Source organism: Aethalodelphis obliquidens, unplaced genomic scaffold (assembly GCF_003676395.1).
Source record: "Aethalodelphis obliquidens isolate GAN/ISIS:26980383/991018 unplaced genomic scaffold, ASM367639v1 scaffold11, whole genome shotgun sequence".
NCBI lineage: Eukaryota > Metazoa > Chordata > Mammalia > Artiodactyla > Delphinidae > Aethalodelphis > Aethalodelphis obliquidens.
In genome coordinates this window covers 29,681,620-29,700,935 of record NW_020837955.1, presented here as the reverse complement: position 1 = coordinate 29,700,935, position 19,316 = coordinate 29,681,620, and the positions used below count along the sequence as shown (strand labels likewise).

The following is a 19,316-nucleotide window of genomic DNA, read 5'->3' as shown; positions in this document are numbered from 1 at the left end:
TTTTAAACTCAGTAGAGATTTGCCGGGGACTCACAGTTGATAGATGATATTATAATTTTCTTGACAGTCTGGGCAATGAATAGGTGTTCCTTAAGCTTCTGAATTACCTATGGGTATACCTTTTCATGCTGCCCTGTTGGTGACTGTAATGGAGCCTCCCTTTCCTGCCCCATCTCCATCTAAGGAACCGGAGAACGCTGAGGGCTGTGAAATGATCTGGACATGGACTTGGACAACCCTGCCCCGCCACTGATGGTAAAACCTTAAACACGTCACTTTACCACTTTGAGCTTTAGTTTTCTCACCTGTAAAATCGGGATGATAAAACCTATTTTTCTGAGGACTAAATAGGATACTGAATGTGGAAGAACTTTGTAAACTGCAAAGCTCTGAGATGTGGACATATAAGCTAAGTCTTTAAAAATAAAGGGCTAATTCCTGTTTTTTTTTAAAAAACTATTATTCAAAATGTTGAAGGATGCATATATATGTGTATTATAAAAATTGTTGCTTTAATAGAATAACCTTTACAACAAAGTGAAAAAATACTGTTATATATACAACTATGTGTATATGTAAAGGAGAAGTTCTGATTGGATACATAGACTCAACAGTGGCTTCCCCTGAGGAGTGGTATACTTTCATATTTCACTTTAAATTCTTGTTTCCAAAACATTTTTCAATGAATATGTACTCTTTTTTGCTATAGTTGACTTTTTTTTTTGCGGTACGCGGGCCTCTCACTGTCGTGGCCTCTCCCATTGCAGAGCACAGGCTCCGGACGCGCAGGCTCAGTGGCCATGGCTCACGGGCCTAGCCGCTCCGCGGCATGCGGGATCTTCCCGGCCCGGGGCACGAACCCGTGTCCCCTGCATCGGCAGGTGGACTCTCAACCACTGCGCCACCAGGGAAGCCCACTATAGTTGACTTTTAAAATTGTATTCTAAGAATCATATCACATGCTGGTACCATAGGAGTGCATAGTAAGAGAAAGGGAGGAGTGAGGGGTGGAGATTATACACACACGCACACACACATAGTTACTATCTGGAAAGATCCTATTGTTCAGTTTCCTTATTCTCTTGAAAAAGATTGAGTTTGGAAAGAGGTAGGAGAAGGTGAAGTATTGCCAATGTTCATTTGAGCAGCATTCCCTGAGAAGGTCTATAATTCAATTCTTGCTTCAGACCTTTGTGCAACCTAGAGACACCTGCAGCCTGATGCCATTTCTGAAGATGGGATGGCGGGTTCGGCGGCTGCATGATGAAAATAAGTAACGAGAAGAATGCAAGTTACTCATTTTCGAGCCAACCCTATCGTCTTGTGCACAGCCACTGAGGTGTCAGCAGGGGGAGTGTTTAGATGGCTGGAGCTTTAAAATTAATACTTGTTTGACATTGTCACATAGACTTTGTCCTGAGGGCCTGGTTCTAACTGTGAACATACTGTGAGTGTTTCACCCTTTTGTAGGAAGGAGGAAGGAAAGGGAAAAAAAGCACTATGGGGCTTAGAATTTTACTAATACCAGCCAAAGGGAGGTGTTCACATGACTTGCCTCCTGTAGCCTCTGGAGGTCAGGAGGTCTAACCCGGGTTCCAATTCCAGCCACCCCCTAGCTAACACACAAGCACTGGTGGGCTGTTGAAGATAGGAAGGCAGACGGTTAGCTGGCACCTAACCACGTGCCACCCCTGCCACGTGGTTGTCGCTCATTTTCTTAGTTTAAGAAAGCTCCACTGTCAATATTTCCTTTAGGTTCTGTGGTGCTTTCAAAGCAATATAGATAACTCAAGCACTGCTCCTGACTCAGTGTGTGTTTTGATAGAACTCAGGCTCTGTTTGCTGCCACTAAGACTCAGTCATTATGCTAAGCAAGATACATGTGTAAAATAAATTTTCCATCCTTTTCTAGAATTTCTGCCTGCTTTTGGATTAATTCGTTTGTATGATTCAATTATATCTCCAGTACTGGCTTAGGAGTTAACCCTTTTTAAAAAAATGTCTTGGGGGCTTCCCTGGTGGCGCAGTGGTTGAGAGTCCGCCTGCCGATGCAGGGGACACGGGTTTGTGCCCCGGTCTGGGAGGATCCCACATGCTGCGGAGCGGCTGGGCCCATGAGCCATGGCCACTGAGCCTGCGCGTCCGGAGCCTGTGCTCTGGCAAGGGAGAGGCCACAACAGTGAGAGACCCGCGTACTGTAGGAAAAAAAAAAAAAAAAAGTCTTGATGGTTGCCCTGGGGTTTACAAAATATCTTAAAAATATGAAATGCTTCACTTATTGGTGAGTCATCACTGTGCAGGGGCCATGTGGATCTCTGTGATGGGTGCAAATTTACAACAGGTGCTGCTGAAGCAAGCGCCTTTTCTAGATTTTCTTCTGCCTGCTTTACAGTTGGATGATGAGAAGCAAAGACCACAGGGCTCTGTGGAACCGCAGGTCTGAGAGATGAAGGAAGGCTCGAGAGAGAGCATCTAGGCTCAAGTCCAGACTTGCAGGTCCTACAGGCTAGTAAAATTTCAAAAACAAAATTCTGAGCTTGCAGACTTTTATTTTGCTAAGTGAGAATCAAAAAGAACTGCAGTTTATCACCATAATTTCATGAAAGACAGGATGTTTTAACACTTTTCAAAAAAGGCTGAAAGATTCCACTTTTCAACTGCATGAGTTTAGTTCTGCAAAACGCTCTGTTTTCTTCCTTCAGTGGAGCCTGGTATTTGAAAAACCACTGATTCACTTCAGTCGCTCATTATAAGATGAGGGAAAAGGCTCATGGGGGGAAGTGATCTGCCTGAGGTCACACCTCATCAGGCTTTTCTTTGCTCCAGAGGCACCGATGACCCTGATAGTGCCCGAAACAGTTAATACCAATACCTTATGGTTCTACAGGTCCTTGGAACCAAAGGAGTTAAGGAAGCTCTGAAGATGGAAGTTGTGTGGGTTATTGACTTATTGCCTCTCAGGTCCAAATGCATTCCGAAATATCTGCCCCGTGATCAACAAGAGAATTCCTTTAACCATCTCTCCTTTAAAGTAAGCATGGTGTTAACCTTCCTCGGCAGAGAGCAATAGAAGCAACTTACAGGAGGAAGAAGTTTCTGGAAGTTGCTGGCAGGGGCTGGGTGTCAGCCTCGTGCATGAGAGGACATCCAGTGGAGCCTGCCCCAGGCATCCCTCTGCAACTTTGCAGCACTTTATGGTAACCGTTCCATGGCCTTCTCAACATGGAAACCAAAGCCCCTGCATGGCTACACAAAGTTACATGTGGTCCAGAGAGTTACACACAAAATAGCCCGTGCAGGTCCACACCACTGGTTGCTGACCACCTGCTCCCCAGCTGGCACTCCTACCTATTGTTTGCCAAGCAGCTCCAGACCAGCTCCATCCTGGCCAAACCTGCTAACACCTCTGCTACCCAATGGGCTGAACCACACCTTCTCCAGCGCAGTCTGAACCCCTTCCAAGTTTGTGCATCCTTGGGTTCTCTCCCTCAGCCAAAGGTATCGTACAGAATTTCCTTATATCTTATAGTAACTCTTTATCACAGTAATTCTTTGTATTAAGCTTTTGTTTAGCATACTGTATTGTTTCTGTGTCCTGACGACCCAGACTGCTACTGAAAGTGAGAGTGAAATACGTTGTATGACCTTCTGAAAAGGATCTCCTTTTTTAAGGCTGAATAATATCCCATTGAATATATATACTACATTCTCTTTATCCATTCGTCTAGTGATGGATATTTAGGTTATTTCCATATCTTGGCTTTGTGAATAATGATGCAATGAACATGGGATGCCGATTTCATCTCCTTTGGATATATACTCAGATATGGGATTGCTGGATTCTATGGTAGGTCTATTTTTAATTTTTTGAGGAACCTCCATACTGTTTTCCATAGTAGCTGCACCAACTTACATTCCCACCAACAGTGCACAAGTGTTCCCCTTCATCCAATCCTTGCTAATACTTATCTTTTGTCCTTTTATTTTTTTTAAAAGATTTATTTATTATTTTATTTTTGGCTGCATCGGGTCTTGTGGCACCCGGGATCTTCGTTGAGTCATGCGGGATCTTTTTGTTGTGGCATGCGGGCTCTTCGTTGTGGTCTACGGGCGTCTCTCTAGTTGTCATGTGTGGATTTTCTCTCTCTAGTTGTGGCTTGCAGGCTCCAGAGCACGTGGGCTCTGTAGTTTGCGGCATGCAGCTCTCTACTGAGGCATGTGAGCTCAGTAGTTGTGGCGCGAGGACTTAGTTGCTCCGCAGCATGGGATCTTAGTTCCCTGACCAGGGATCGAGCCCAGTCCCTGCATTGTAAAGTGGATTATTTACCACTGGACCACCAGGGAAGTCCCTTTTGTCCTTTGAATAAAAGCCATTCTAACAAGTGTGAGTTGATAGCTCATTGTGGTTTTGATTTGCATTTCCCTGATGATCAGTGATGTTCAGCACATTTTCATGTACCCATTGGCCTTTTGCATGGCTTCTCAAAGCCCATGTTCTTTCAGCACACCTGGTTCCTAAAAATCTGGAGGAGGTACCTAACACACTACATATGCTTTAGCTAATAAACATTTCAGTTAGAAAAATAAGTCTGGAAATTGTTATAAATTACTTTAGAGGAAACTGGTGGTATTCAGAAGGCAGTGTGGCACCTCTGCAAGGACTCTGGGGTCCATTTATTCACCCATCAAACAAATATTTCCCCAGTGCCCATAAATGCCTGGCCTGATCTAGGCACAGGGATAGTACAATGAAGGAGCAGGTTTTGTCTGCCGATGCATAGAGCTTACAAAGTACTTGTGAGTAGGAGTGAGGAAGAAAGAGGGCAGAAAGTAAATAAGGGAAAAAGATGATTTCCAAATATGCAAAAATTTTGAATTCAGAGCTGGGTTCAAATTCTTAACATTGTAACTTTGGGTTTTGGACCTATATCTGCTCTCTCTGAGCCTCAGTTTTTATACCTGTAAGAACACTTACAACATACATTTGTTGTGAGGATGAAAGGGGTTTATTTTATAAAGCATATAACATGGGCCTTTTAGAATAAGTAATAAGGTGTTATTACTATGAAAAAGTCTTACACATTTCTTACAAAATATCCATAGAAATCTATGCACCTCTTTTTGTTCAGACTCTATTTCTAGGATCTGATTATTCAGCCCTATAGAGAGGAAATATTAGCTAAATTAATTACTGTGTATAAATCACTTATAATAGTGCCTGGCAAATACTAAGTACCATATATATTTATTAAATGAGTAAATGAATAAATTCTACTCTGGATATAGTTCACTGAATCCTCTTCATATCATGAGATCCATCATATAATTTTCCGAACAATCTTATATTGATAATCATGCCCATCGTACTTCAATTCGTTCAGCAAAATTTACAAAGCACATGTCCAGCGCTGTTTTAGGTGCTGAGAATACCAGCAGTAAACATTTTTAGTAAAGATTAAAATATTAGCAAAAAGCAAGTAACTTCAGATTAAGGGTAACTTCAAAATAGTTTGAGAAATTATTTCAAAATATTTTGCCCTGAAGAGAGGAGCTTTTTTCTTTTAAATTTAGTTGGCAAACTAGTTGTCATCCTATGTCAAGTGGAGTGCTTCCTTGAGCTGCTTTCAGTTGCTAATGGCGGTACCAAGAAACTGTGAGCTGTAAATACTCAGTGCTTTTCTACAATTTAAGTGGCACATAGTTGGAAGTGGGGATGAGGAAAAACGAGGACAGAATATAAATAAACTAACAAACAAGATGACAACACATTGGCTCCAGCCTGTGCTGCAGGGACCTACAGAGCAGTAAGAGACTCTCCAGGGCCTGGTTAGCACATCCAAGCTCTTCTGGCAATCTCTCTGAGCATCATTTGGTCTCATAGTTTTCTCAGAACCATGAGAGCCAATGATGAGAATTCAGGTAATTCCAGGAAGCAAGCAAGTTAATTGGAGACCTGTTTTGAGAGATTATGGCGGTGAGCAATTGCTGTGTCTCAAAGACACTGCAAGGAGTGGGGGTAAGATAGGACAAGGAGCATTTCATGGCTTTTTTTTTTTTTTTTAGAATTTTGGGAACACAAGAGCTTTAATTGTTCTGCTTTGTCTTTGTGGGAGAGGATTTGAATATTTATTTATTTATTTGGCTGCACTGGGTCTTAGTTGTGGCGGCATGTGGGATCTTCGTTGCAGCACGCGGGCTCTTTAGTTGTGATATGCGGGATCTAGTTCCCTGACCAGGGATCGAACCTGGGCCCCCTGCATTGGCAGCATGGAGTCTTAACCACTGGACCACCAGGGAAGTGGTGGTCCTTCATAGCATTTTGAGAAGACACCTATTATATCAGGCAGAGCAAACAATGGTCGATTCAATGGATGCATCACACCAGGGCACATGGACTATTCTGAGATCAGAGTTTCAGTGGTATTGATTGTGGCCTCGAGCAGGTAAATTTTAATAAAATCAATAAATCTGACAACACTAGCAAACAAATGCCTCCCTGACAAGGACTGGGAGCAACTTCACACCTAACTTTTCTGGAATGCCTCCTCTCTGCCTGTGCTAATCCATTGCTGTATTAATTAAAATGGCAGATGCCTACTATAAACCAGGTACTCTTTTGTTAACTCGTTTGATTCTTGCAAAAAAATAAATTTTAGAGATGAATAAGCTAAGTAAGTTTAAGCAGCATGCTTGAGGTCACCTGGCTAGTAAGTAGCTGAGTCAGCATCTGCACCCAGGCCAGCTGACTGTAGAGCTTTTGCTCTCAGCAAGGACACCAAATTCCTAGTCACCCGAATCCTCAGCTCTAGCATAGTCCAGCACCTAGAGAATGCACAATCACCACTTATCAAATAAGTGAATGAATTATAAATTATTCAGTGTTCTCTTAACTACTATTTACCTAAGCAGTTGCAAGACCAAATTATACAATGCCAAGGAAAAATTAACACAGGCATATAAACAGTATCACAATAGATCTCTGTACCGGGTAATTCAGATTAATTTGTGCAGCCCAAGGTACAATTTGCTCTGCAGGTCATTGAAAAAGAATATACCATTCCTTGATTATTACAGTATACAAAAATGGCATGTATTTCTTGCTAGAGAAATGGTAGAGTCTCTAGGAAAGATTCTTGCTTTTTGCCAGTTTTTGCTCTAGCAGGATATGGGAGAAGTCATTGACTTCAACAAACACAAAGAGCTGTCCAGGCAGTGGACTGCCCTTTGGTATCCGGACACATTTTAGTTGAAAGGAAACAGAGCTTTGTCATTGCATTTTTTTTTAACTACATTTTTTTAAAAAAAATTTATTTATTTGGTTGCACAGGGTCTTAGTTGCAGCAGGCGGGCTCTTTATTTGTGGCTCACCGGCTCCTTAGTTGTGGCATGCGAACTCTTAGTTGTGGCATGCATGTGGGATCTGGTTCCCTGACCAGAGATCGAACCTGGGCCCCCTGCTTTGGGAGCACGGAGTCTTCTTCACTGCGCCACCAGGGAAGTCCCTGTCATTGCATTTTAATGTGTAATGGAAAACAATATTGTATTAGGACCGCTTCAAATTATATTTTAAAACATATCTTCTATTTACAAATATATTTTTATATTTTAAAAATATTTGTTTTCTGTACTGAAAAGCTCCTTTGGCAGACATTTTGCTAACAATCCAACAATATATTAAAATTTTTTTGCATTAACTACTTTGGTTGATTGATTTGCCAACAGCCAAGGTAAAAGCTCTTTGAGCTTCAACGTTTATTGGATGGGAAAGGATTACAACATGTAAAATTCCATCACATATTGTAAAATAAAGATATGGCCCAGATAGACCCAAGATTTCAAGGCCAAGTACAGTTAGTTTGCCAGTCGCTGACTTATTGACATTTCTTATTCTGATCTAATTAATCGACATGAATCAAACGTCTGTTGTAAAAGATATGGAGAAGATAGAGATAGTCAAGTAGAGAGCTATAGAATTAATCATGGGTGCAATCAATTACTGTTTGTACATCATTATTAAAAAGGAAAATTGAAAAAAAAACTTTAAGCAACCTCAAATGACATGAGTATAAGTTTTTGTGGAGTATGTTCCCTTTAATATTATTAATTTTGACCATTCTCATTACTCTATCCTCCGCAGAATGTCCTTTCTCTGAATGAAAACTAATTTTAAATGATTTAGGAGCACCCTGAGGTGACAAGAACATCTAACAGATTTAGCAACACTCGGCCTTAAAACCTCAAGTGGCTTTAAAAATTGAAAGGCACAAAACTGAATGATTTTATTCATGTCAAAGCACTAAAAAACCATGTTATGTTTGCCTGAAAATGTGTAAATTGGAGTATTTTTTATGCTGTCACATTTTGCTTAAGATTTTAAATTTCAATGTTTATTTTACTTTTTAGCTTTGTTGAAAGAATGATTTTTAGCGATTAATAAAATTAGTTTCCCAATTCATGTGACTGCATACGAGGGGCTCAGGTGCCCGACTTTGGATCTGGGCTCATTTCACTCCTTCACACCATCTATAAGTTCTTCCTTTGGAATGGTTCTGGGAAATATTCACTGAGATTTGCTAGTCTGAAATATGCTACAGATCTTTCACATGTGTAATTCACTTCCAGGCCTCTGCTTCTGTGCTAAGAAGTCCTTGACATAATTTGACATGCAATGCCAGTATGACACCCACCTCCTGGAATAAGGCTGGGTTTATTTATGCTGAGAGACCTTATATTTGTGCGTAGTGATGAGCTTGGACTATTAATCAAGCAATTTGATCAGCTTGAAAAATTCGATAAATTTCATACCATCAAAAAGTCCAGTAGTGGGGATATGATATGAACTTGAAGGAAGCTGTGGCAAAATAGCTAAAGAGTATACGTTCTGGAATCTGACCACCTGGGTCTGATCACTTGATGAAACCTTTTTGTGCTTCAGTTTCTTCGTAGGTACAATGATGATGAGAGTAGGTACCTTGCTCGTAGTACTGTCTTGAGATTCAAATGAAATAACAAGCCTATACCATCCACTCTTTCATGCAGTTTGAGCACTGAATAAAAACAAGCTGTTGTCATGGTAGAGAGTTCAGAACACCAGCACTGAACATGGCTCTTCCAGGCAAGGAAGAACAGTGCAAGGTCATAGATACCAGGCAAAAGACTGCAGTCATGCAAATTGGCATGATGTCATTAAAGGCTGGCCTCATCCTTAGAAAAGAATCCCCAAAGCAGTACATACAGTAGAGGCCAGCCAGGGAGTTACAGTGGAACTCCTTGTGTCTAGTGATAAAGAGAGCAAGGACTGTGTGTGTGTGAGTGTGTGTAGTTTTTGTGCTGTGGATCACATTGTTATGAAGGAAAAAGCTGTTACCTGCTACAAGTTCTTAGGCAAAGTGTCCCTGTAAAGTGGGCATCGCCCCACACACCATGATAGACCCGAAGTCAGTTTTCATTGATCTCTCTGGTGAACCTCAGGAAGGATGTTTTGAAAAGCGTTTGTGTAAAACATGAAGTTAATTCTTAAAAGTTTTGTAGATAATCCTCCCTGACATAGGTACTCCTAGAAGGTTCTGTGGGACTTACGTGTAGGCTCTAACTGCCACTAGGTGGCAGAGGAACGTTATGAAACCAGCCAATCATCACACACTAGGAAGCATGCATCTCCCTTTCTTTCTCGTCACCTGGCGGGAGCCCAGTCTGCAGGATCCTGAGAGATCTTTCCTGTAACTTGGGCTTTTAGTCCCCGTCTTTGCGTATACTCAGCCCCCAGACAAGTCTGTGACCCTGGATGGCTGGTACTAGCATAACCTAGTGTGTGATTCTACTGTTGCCCAAATCCCTAAACAGAAAATATCAAAAGCTTTCCAACCTTTGAAGAATTTTCAAGTCTCCTAGAGCTGGACATTTGGAAGAAAGGCAACATGCCTGCAGCACTTTGCAGATGTTTGTTAGAGAGAATGAGCCCAATGCGCTGCAGAGCCGTCTCGTTTCCGGCTGGCAGATCCACTTCTCAAACTGCCCACTCCCAGGAGGGGCCAACAACACTACTGTTATCTAAATCTTTAACTTCTTAATCTAGTTTCTAACACTCCAAAATTTGGGAGGCTAATTTGGATTAAACTTGAGCAACTTAATCAATGGGTCTTACTTTTCTTTCTTTCCCTTTCTTTCTTTCCCTTTCTTTCTCTCTTTCTTTCTCTCTTTCTTTCTCTCTCCCTTTCTTTCTCTCTCCCTTTCTTTCTTTCTCCCTTTCTTTCTTTCTTTCTTTCTTTCTTTCTTTCTTTCTTTCTTTCTTTCTTTCTTTCTTCTAGAAAGCACTATTTTTATTTCTGAGCTCTGTCTCAGCTATCTCCTATCTGGAGAGAGTTTAGGATGGGATTGATCAAGCAGCATTGCAAGCAGAGAGGAAATGCCCTCCTGGAAAAAAGAGCTGCTTTAATGTCATATCACCACCACATGAAGAAGAAATCCAGCAGGCTCTGCTTTATGACTCTGAATTTTATTACATTCGCTATAGATTGCTAAAAATAACAAAACTTTCTCCTGTCGTTTATAACCATCCAATTAATTGTTCCAATTTCTGGAGAAAAACTAAAGGTAGCTAATGGAGGCCCTTGGTTTAAGAATCAAGTCCTCCTCTTCTATTTCCACATGACAGATGTGACTGAGGAATGGAACAGGGCCGGCTGAGATGACAGCAGGGCATGCAATTCATATAAAAAGGATGAGGACCTTACAGTCTGAAAAGACACCTTATCGAGGTGACAGGAAGCTGGGTTCAGAGCAGGCAACTGCGAGTGTGTCCTCTGGTGCAGTCCCCTGTCTCCTACCAGTGCCCTAAGTCACTGTCAGTTAAAGCCTCAGTGTGTCTGGGATCTGTTCAGGGCCTCCATCTCCGGCATGGGCAGTGCTCTCTTACTGATGAGCTACTAGCCTTTGGTGTCAACTGAGATGTTGCCAGACCATTTTTCTGTCCATCCAGCCCTCCCTTCTGCAAGTGACAGTGGCCATATGCTCCCTCTGGAGCTGGAGCTTTCCAGCTAAGGATCTGTTTCTCAGGTTAGGAAGAAAGTGGGAGAGAAAATCCAGCTTTCAAATTAAGGGCACATGAAATTCGGGGCTTCCAAATTAAGTCAACACAATCATTTCCTTCTTTGAAGGAACCCTAGGCCCCCGAAAGCCTGGGCTGGAGGTTCAGCCCCTCCTGCTTCCTATAGGGTTGTTGGAAACGCAGCCATCTATGAATCAAAGGAAGCCTGCGAGCGGCCCGCCTGCCCGCGGTCGGGGGCGGGGCGGAGGTGGAGAGGAAGGCAGACGAGGAGTTTCTGAGCCGGCTAATCTCTTTGTCCGGGTGTCTAGGCAGGGCTTTGAAAGGTGCCCTGGGAGTGGGGAGCGCGCTGGGAACCGCTCCCCTTAGGAGCTTCCAGCCACTTTACTCGACCCGCGGCTGTGAGTCCCTTTTCACTTCCTAAATCATCGCTTGAGGATTTCCCACGGCTCGAACCACGGCTCTGCCCTTCTTTTCCTTCTAGAGCCTCACCTCCATCTGCGCCCCTGCCGTCCCCCGCCTCCCTGGGTGTAGAGCCCCGTCTCATCTCCTCCTTTGGCCCAGGGCCCCTCGCAGCCCACGGGGACACTTATCAGGCTTCCCTGCCGGGAACCTGGTCTCCTCTAAGTGGTTTTCTCTCTGGAAAGGAAAACCTCACTCATTTCTGTCTTTCTCATTCTAGACGGTTTAACCCTGGCTTGACATGTAGGGAATTTTTCTCAGGGAGCCGTTTCCATTTAATGTAGGATAATATTTGCTTTAGTAGCTGGGTATGTTGCTGGAGCTTTGGTATTAAAACTGAGGTGTATCTAGAAATTTGCAAACTTGCTTTAGTGGGGAGTGAAAAATATGGTTTTCCTTAATAAAATCTTTAGTAAAGGACTTGTGCTGCATTGGGAATGCATCAGTAGTGCGTCCTCTGTGGTGGCTGTTTAGATGGGCAATCAGCCACTGCCCCGGGGTCCTTACACCTCATTTTATGATGTTTGGGGATCAGCAGACTTAAATTTGCCTTTACTTCAAAGGCCGCTGGAAGAGAGGGAAGAGCTGCATTACTTAGAGCTTAACACGTCTAAGATTCACACACCTCCCAAGCCGCCGTATCGCCCCCATGTCACAGTCTGGGTGGGATGACAACTTCCCCACTCTGCATGAAGGTCAGAGACTTTGGGATTGTTCTTTAGTGGCATGATTGGAATCTTTGCCAGTTGTGCATATATTGATAAAAATCTAATGATCATCCTGAAAACTGCAAAGATGATGATAATGAAGACACAGAGGCATATTTTTAAGGAATCCAGTTAAAGTACAGTACTTACATTAGTAGACAGGAATGCAAATTCCCAAAACACTTAGGTTTTGGTCCTGGAGCTGGGCAGGGTACAAAAGCACTCAGGTTGGTCTTCAGCCAGAGCATGGCTGGAGAACCCCGATTGTGACTGCTGCACACATGGCTTATGTCGCTGTCACTTTCAGCAGTTACTATTTTAACCAGGTCAGTGCCTGATCTCTGCCTGCTGGGAAAGTCAGCTGTGTCCTTCCTCCAGCCTCCTTCCCACCCCAGTGGTAACAAAGGCATCTCTAGCCGGTTCAGCAGGGGGAGGGCTCTGCGCAGAATACAGCTTGGCTCCTGGGCCACCTGTTCCAGAGCTGTCTTTGGGACCAAGGGGCCTTCTCTCTGCTTCAAGAAGGCAGACCCCAGGCGTCAGGCCCACTTGGGACTTAGTGAGCGTCCCTGGGGAAGCAGAGAGGAAAAGGGGAAATGGGCTCATAATGCAAATCATTGCTCACGCCCCCAAGTTTCAGTTCTGCCTCGGAATGCAAATGAGCTCTGCCGCCACCTCCCAGACAGTAAACTGGCAGGGAAAGCCTAGACTTAGAAGTAAAGCGGTGACCCCTTCGCAGTGCCTGGTCACTTTTGGCCTGAGTGGGGGAGCAGTGCACTGCAGTTTTCCCCAAAGGAGACAAGTCAGGATCCAAGGGCTGTTTTAATTGGAATTATGTCTGCCTGAAGAAGTCTAATTTTTCTCAGGATCTTTGTCATTCTCTGCGTGTTGCTCAAATAAGAAATGTGAGTATTAGACAAATAAGGGCAGATAAGAAGGGCCGTTTTAGCTTTTCTTTGGGGAAATAGGGGGTGTGGACCCTGAATTATTTTCCAGCGCTGCCCTGCCTAGGATCAAATGAACATTTTGCTCTAAGTACTAATTGAACTAAAAGTCACCTGAAATGAAAGGAACGTTGGAATTTGTGTTTGTGTGTGTATAGCCCTAGGGCAATTAAACAGTGAGGAAGCAGTAAGTAAATCAGAGATCCATTACAGGTTAACAGCCACAAAGCAGGGCGTTTTCGCCTAAGTCAATTGTTTTATTTGATAAAGAAGTTTCAAATTGGGGCATGTGGACTAAAGTTCACTCTATTTCTTACAGGGTGTTAACATCTTTGAGCCTGTGCTAGGCTCTTAGGGCCGCTATAGCAAAAGACCACAGACTGGGTGGCTTAAACGACAGACATTTATTTTCTCACATTTCTGGAGGCTAGAAGTCAGAGATCAAGGTGTTGGTAGGATTTTTGTTTTGTTTTGTTTTGCTTTTTTCCTGAGGCCTCTCTCCTTGGCTTGCAGAGGGCTGCCTCCTTGCTGTGTTCTCCCTTGGTCATCTCTCTGTGCTCCCACAGATGATGTTCTGATGTCCTCTCTGTGTCCTAATATCCTTTTCTTATAAGGACACCAATCACATTGGATTAGGGCCACCCTAATGACCCCATTTTAGCCTAATTACCTCTTTAATGACACTATCTCCAATAGAGTCACATTCTGAGGAGCTGGGGGGGGTAAGGCTTCCACACATGAGTTTGGGGGGATGCAGTTCAGCCCATAACACAGCCCCAGTTTCCTCACTGGGAAAACTGGAATAAAACTTCCTGTCCTTTCTTATGTTTAGGCTCAAATGAGATAGGGGTGGGATAGGCAGCTGAGGACAATGTGTCTTATGGGCCAATGTGAAAGTTGCATCCTCAGTATACACCCAAGGTTTGGAGGCTAAGTTTGCCATGAAAAGATGAATTTGCAAAGGTGCTACTAAATATCACGCTTTCTTAGCTATTTGAGCTTAAATGCAAATCATGTTTTCATTTATTTATTCATCACCATTGATTTCAGACCTACTCTGCTGGGCACTGGGTCAGTGTAATCCATTATCTACAGATGATGCAGAATGGCGAGTTGGCTGGATGAATTTTGTAGGAAATTTCATTAAGCAGGAGAAGACTTCTAATTTGTCTTCCTGTGCAGCTTATGGGGAGCTTCACAGAAAATATCTCTTGCCTTCAACAACTTCCCCTGACTCTTCCTTCGTCAATCACAGGAGGCTACTCAGGATCTGGAGATTCAGAAGAGCTTGGAGGTCACCCTGGGTTGGGGGCTGGAACCACACAGGTTAAATTCAGGGTGGAAAAATTCAGATTCTGTCACTCTTAGAGACTGAATATCTGATATAGTGAGGCAAAGCTGGGTTCTATGAAAAACAAGGGTCAGTTACACACACATACACACACACACACACACACACACACACACACACACACGGAGGAGTGTACAGAGGCCAGAAGAGTTTGCACTTGTCCTTGAGTAAAGTACGTAGCACTGGTATTTTTAACTGTTAGGGAGTCCCAAGCTGTGCTGAAGTGTGCCCCAAGTTCACAGAGGGTAAAAACGACTTCATTATGCACCCTCCATCTCTCTCTCAAATTTTGAAACTTCAGAGCTGAATGAGGAGCATAAAATCCAAGCTCTGATATCAGCTATGGGAACTCCTTCTCTGTTGGGTTCTAGTCATGTGACAGGGTGTGGGCAAGACGGGAAATTTAGCCACACTGTCCTTGGGAATCCAAGGGCAAAGTGGTGACACCTTGATTTCTTTCTGGTGCCCAGTCCTGAGTCTGAAGTCTCGCTGTCCAGGAGGAGTCCCAAGAAGAGATAAGAAGTCCACAGCCCCGAAATAGATTCTGTGATAAACGGAGGCGGAAAAGAGCCTGCAGTAAGTACTAAGGAGGAAGGAACTAAAGAGTATTGGAAAGTCCACTTGCTACATGACAAAAGCAACCTGGAAAAAATGGGAAGAGGGACCTCAGGAATTTAACTTTTTACCTTGGGCCAACAGACCATTTTGTAGTTCTGAAACTCCTTTGGACTTCAGTATTGCTTTAGTTCCAAAACGGGACTGGAAATGGGAATGACAAAGCCAAAAATATCAAACAGCCTTGGATCCTTGGTAAAAAAAACACTAGCAGCAACACATGGCAGAGCTCACCTCCCCCATGCTTCACATTTCATTGTAGGAGGAAAACCACAAGCTGAACCCTGCAAAGGCTATTGTAATTAACTCACAAGTCCTCCTGTGCTTCCTAGTGGTTTGAGTCTCTGAGGTGCTGAAGTAATGTGAGATGGGGTTACTTAATATGTGTTATGGGAGGAGGAAACAAAAACGCATTTTTAGTCTTGTTTGCTGAAAGAGTCCATTATGTCCATTTAATTTACTGTTTCCAGGTTCAAGGGAATCATCTCCACGTGACATTTATCTACGTTAATTTGGGATAAGAGGAGTTAACATGTGTCAATCAAGGTTTTAATGGCAAATAACAGAGACCAAGTCTGGCCCCTTGAAGCAGAAAAAACATTTATTTAAGTGTATTAGATGCTGTCCTAGAACCCAGGAGGGTGGAGAATAAAGCTTGGAGGCTGTATAATCAGCCACAATCCCTGACCTCAATTCTGAGGCTGTCCTGAGTGACGCTCCACTGCCTTTGCTTCGGGCAAGAGACCACAGCTTGTCCTGGACCACGTCTCACACTGAACAAACTTCTGCCCTCTATAAACTGGCTATAGTGGCCACCATCCCAGCACACCCCCGAATCCTAAGCAGGGTCCTCCGGGTCCTTGCTCTCCAACGATCTTTATGAGGCTCTCCCCCTGCCTCTTTTGGGAAACCCAACCTGAGCCGATGGAAGGGGGCTCATGCTCTGGAATTATGCCTCCCCCTTGCGGTACCCCCGTTGCTTTTGCTCAGGTTGGAGTTGTTCTGTCTGGAGTGACACTTGGGGCTTCAGCTTGATGGTCAGTGATGTTTGAAGAGGTGGTCCAGACCCCTTGGTAACTGAGCCCTCTAGGCTGGGTCCCCTTGTTCTGCTATGGGCATGGGAGGCACTCCTGATTCTTTGAGCACTTGGTCTGTTAGAGCAGGCTCATGCATGTCTGAAGGAGGGACAAGTATGAAGCCTCAAGGGGCAGTATAATCTAGACTCATATCAGGAAAGAAAATTCTCCCATACACTGCAAGGCTCTTTTTCTGCAGGGACAGCTGGATTTATTTTTTATGCAGAGTGGTCACCTTGGAGGCCCACCAGATAGTAAAGGACCCCCATACTACCCTGTAGTGGCTACTCCTGTTGACAACTCTCCACAAATGCTCCTGGCACTCTTTCATCCTTTCGTTTTTCTCCGTCTCCCTCTGGGGGGGTGGAAGGTGGTACAGGGCCTGGTGCTACTTCTTCCCATGACTGGGTCATGTGTCACCCTCTACAGGTTGGTGGTACGAGGCCATATGTTGAACTTTTTTTGTTGTTTTTTTTTGCGGTACGCGGGCCTCTCACTGTTGTGGCCTCTCCCACTGCGGAGCACAGGCTCCGGACGTGCAGGCCCAGCAGCCATGGCTCATGGGCCCAGCCGCTCCACGGTATGTGGGATCTTCCCGGACCGGGGCACGAACCCGTGTCCCCTGCATCGGCAGGCGGACTCTCAACCACTGCGCCACCAGGGAAGCCCCATATGTTGAACATTTAACGTGAGAATTAACTATGAGAATTAACTATGAGAATTAACTATTGAGAATTAACTATGCCTATTTTTTTCTCAGCTGTAAGCTCATCAGGAAAAAATGAGAGGTATTTTTTCCTTCTTCTTCCAAAAGAGGAGCCAGGTTCCGTGTCCTGGATGTCTGGACTTCTCCTGTCTCAGGCGAGCTTTAGATGCCTGTGTTTTCAACAGTCTAGGTTCCTGCAGGAGATAGGACTTAACCCACTGCAAGGACAAGGGCTCTGTGGGTTGAAGGGGAGGGTGCAAGGGGTGGAGCCCCAAGGCTGGCCAGATGCAAGGAGTGAGGTTCTGAATGAAGACCCACCTTAGCTTGCAGGCAATACCTTGTGAAAGGGGACACCTTGGACAAGGGCTGGTTACCTGCAGGCCAGTGAAGGATCAGGTGCTGATCCCTGAGGCTCTAACAGGCAAGGCAAGTGTTCCCAGGTACCCAGCCTGGCAAGTGAAGAGTAGAGCACTCACCATTAACTGCCTGCCAGCACCTGGACCAGGCTGGCCTGGGCCCACGGAGCTAGTGAGGCTGGCATCCGATGGATCCACAGCACCGAACAGGTGGCCGCGGGCTGCACCCATAAGGGGATGTAAGGTGAACCAGCTGAGCACTGACCCCACGCTTAGAGGGGCCCTACTATGGCCCTACTAAGTTCCCAGGGTTCCTTATAGCCCAAGACTGGAGGTGGGAGCCCCAAAGAATAAAATGGGTACTGGACTTCTCCCTGACCCTTAAGAAACCTTATTTTGGAAGAATTTAAATTTACAGAAATGTTACAGAGATAGTACAGTGAGTTCATGTCTACTGCTCACTCAATTTGCCCCAAACTGAGGCAAATTGAGTGAGGGGTAAACATTGGGAACAAGTTACTTTTCCATGGTATGTTGTCAAAAGTCAGAACCATCATTGGTACTCTATATTAACTAAACCCCAACTTTATTCTGATGTAACTAATTTTTCCACTAATGTCCTCTTTCTGTTCTAGGGTCTAATCCAGGGTACCGTGTTGTACTTAATCACCACGTCTCCTCAGTCTCCTCTGATCTGTGACAGTTTCTCAGTCTTCTCCTGTTTTTCATGACCTTGACAGTCTTAAGGAGGGCTGGCCAGCTATCCTGTAGAATGTCTCCCAGATTGGGTTTGTCAGATATTTTTCTCATATTAGACTGGAGCTATGGGACCTGGGGACTTGCCCTTCTCATCACATCACGTCACATCAGAGGGTACGTGCATGACACCCACATGACATCACTGATCAGGTCAGCCCTTGTCACTCGGTGAAGGAGGTATCTGCAAGGTTTCGCTGCTGTTACGTCACTATTTCCAATTCCCTATTCCTGTTCTTTATAAGCCATCCGGCCCTGTTTTATTTGCAATAGAAAAATAAAGAAATGAGATGCTCCGTGCAGCTGAGTGTTGTGGAACAAGTCTTGCCTGGTATATGTATATTTGAACAAGGGTTTTCTTGAAGCCCTCTGCCTCAACCAAAAGTAGCAACTCTAATGGTAGGAATTTCAGGCTCTGTGACAGTTGGGTGTGGGCGTGTGGGCTTGGGCGATAAATGTAAGCAGCGTTCTCAATCCTACCACTCAGGCAGTACCCTGCTCTTCTGCCTATATATAGGGCCAGAGCATGGAGTATTCTGTTCATAAAATCTTAGTACAGATTTGAAAACTTAGCATGCCTACATACATATCAGGGACTGTCCTTCCACTTATTTTCTAACACAGGGTGTGGGTGCAGATTTAGAAGGGGTGATGATTGTTGACCCAGGACAAATGAAGCATCTTTGGTTGAGGATGTAATTAGAGAGGAACGTGGCTCCCCTTCTATTTCTAGCCCAAAGTGTTCCCAATGAGACAGTCATTCCATTTCAAAAGCAAGACCTTCCCTACATCTTTGAAATTGGAAGCTACGTAAGGATGAAAACAGGTATACCGTCACCTGTGTTCCCGTTCATCAAGTAGAAAGGTGCTGCTTTCAAAGTCTTGTTGTGGCCACTTTCAGCTCCAGGTATCACTTTCAGCACCTCTTATTTTCCCAACTGTTCCAATGAACCTGAGAGTTATGGATTTTCAGGTTTAATGGCTTTAGACAGAAAGTACTTCTGTGGTTGGAATCAGCAGGAAGACTCTATGAATCATTCAGAATATCCGAAACGACAGTCAAGGTAGTTATTGGAACATTGCAGAAGTTGTTTATTGGGCTTCTGACTCGTAGAGAAGCAAGGAATTTAGCAACAGATTTAGAGCAATAAAGCATGGTAATGTTTATTCACACTTTGTGCTGCCAGCATTAAAATTCAGCTCCAGAAGTCTCTGACTTAGGTCCTGAGCCGAAATCATCTCATAATATCCCTCGGACGTGGGTTGTGTGACAGCAGTTCTGCAGAAGGTTGGAGTGAGACA

The 19,316-nt window shown here is 44.1% G+C and overlaps 1 long non-coding RNA gene and 1 other non-coding gene across 2 annotated transcripts; one reads left to right on the top strand and one right to left on the bottom strand.

Annotated features, from left to right (window-relative positions):
* Positions 1-2,255: 2,255 nt before the first annotated feature.
* On the bottom strand, positions 2,256-2,360 carry LOC113623696 (U6 spliceosomal RNA). Its single transcript, XR_003434014.1, has one exon. It is a non-coding gene; the product is annotated as a U6 spliceosomal RNA (small nuclear RNA).
* A 10,550-nt stretch (positions 2,361-12,910) lies between these two features.
* On the top strand, positions 12,911-16,031 carry LOC113623434 (uncharacterized). The gene is made up of 2 exons (XR_003433929.1): positions 12,911-13,115; positions 14,976-16,031. It is a non-coding gene; the product is annotated as an uncharacterized LOC113623434 (long non-coding RNA).
* The last annotated feature ends 3,285 nt before the right edge of the window (positions 16,032-19,316 follow it).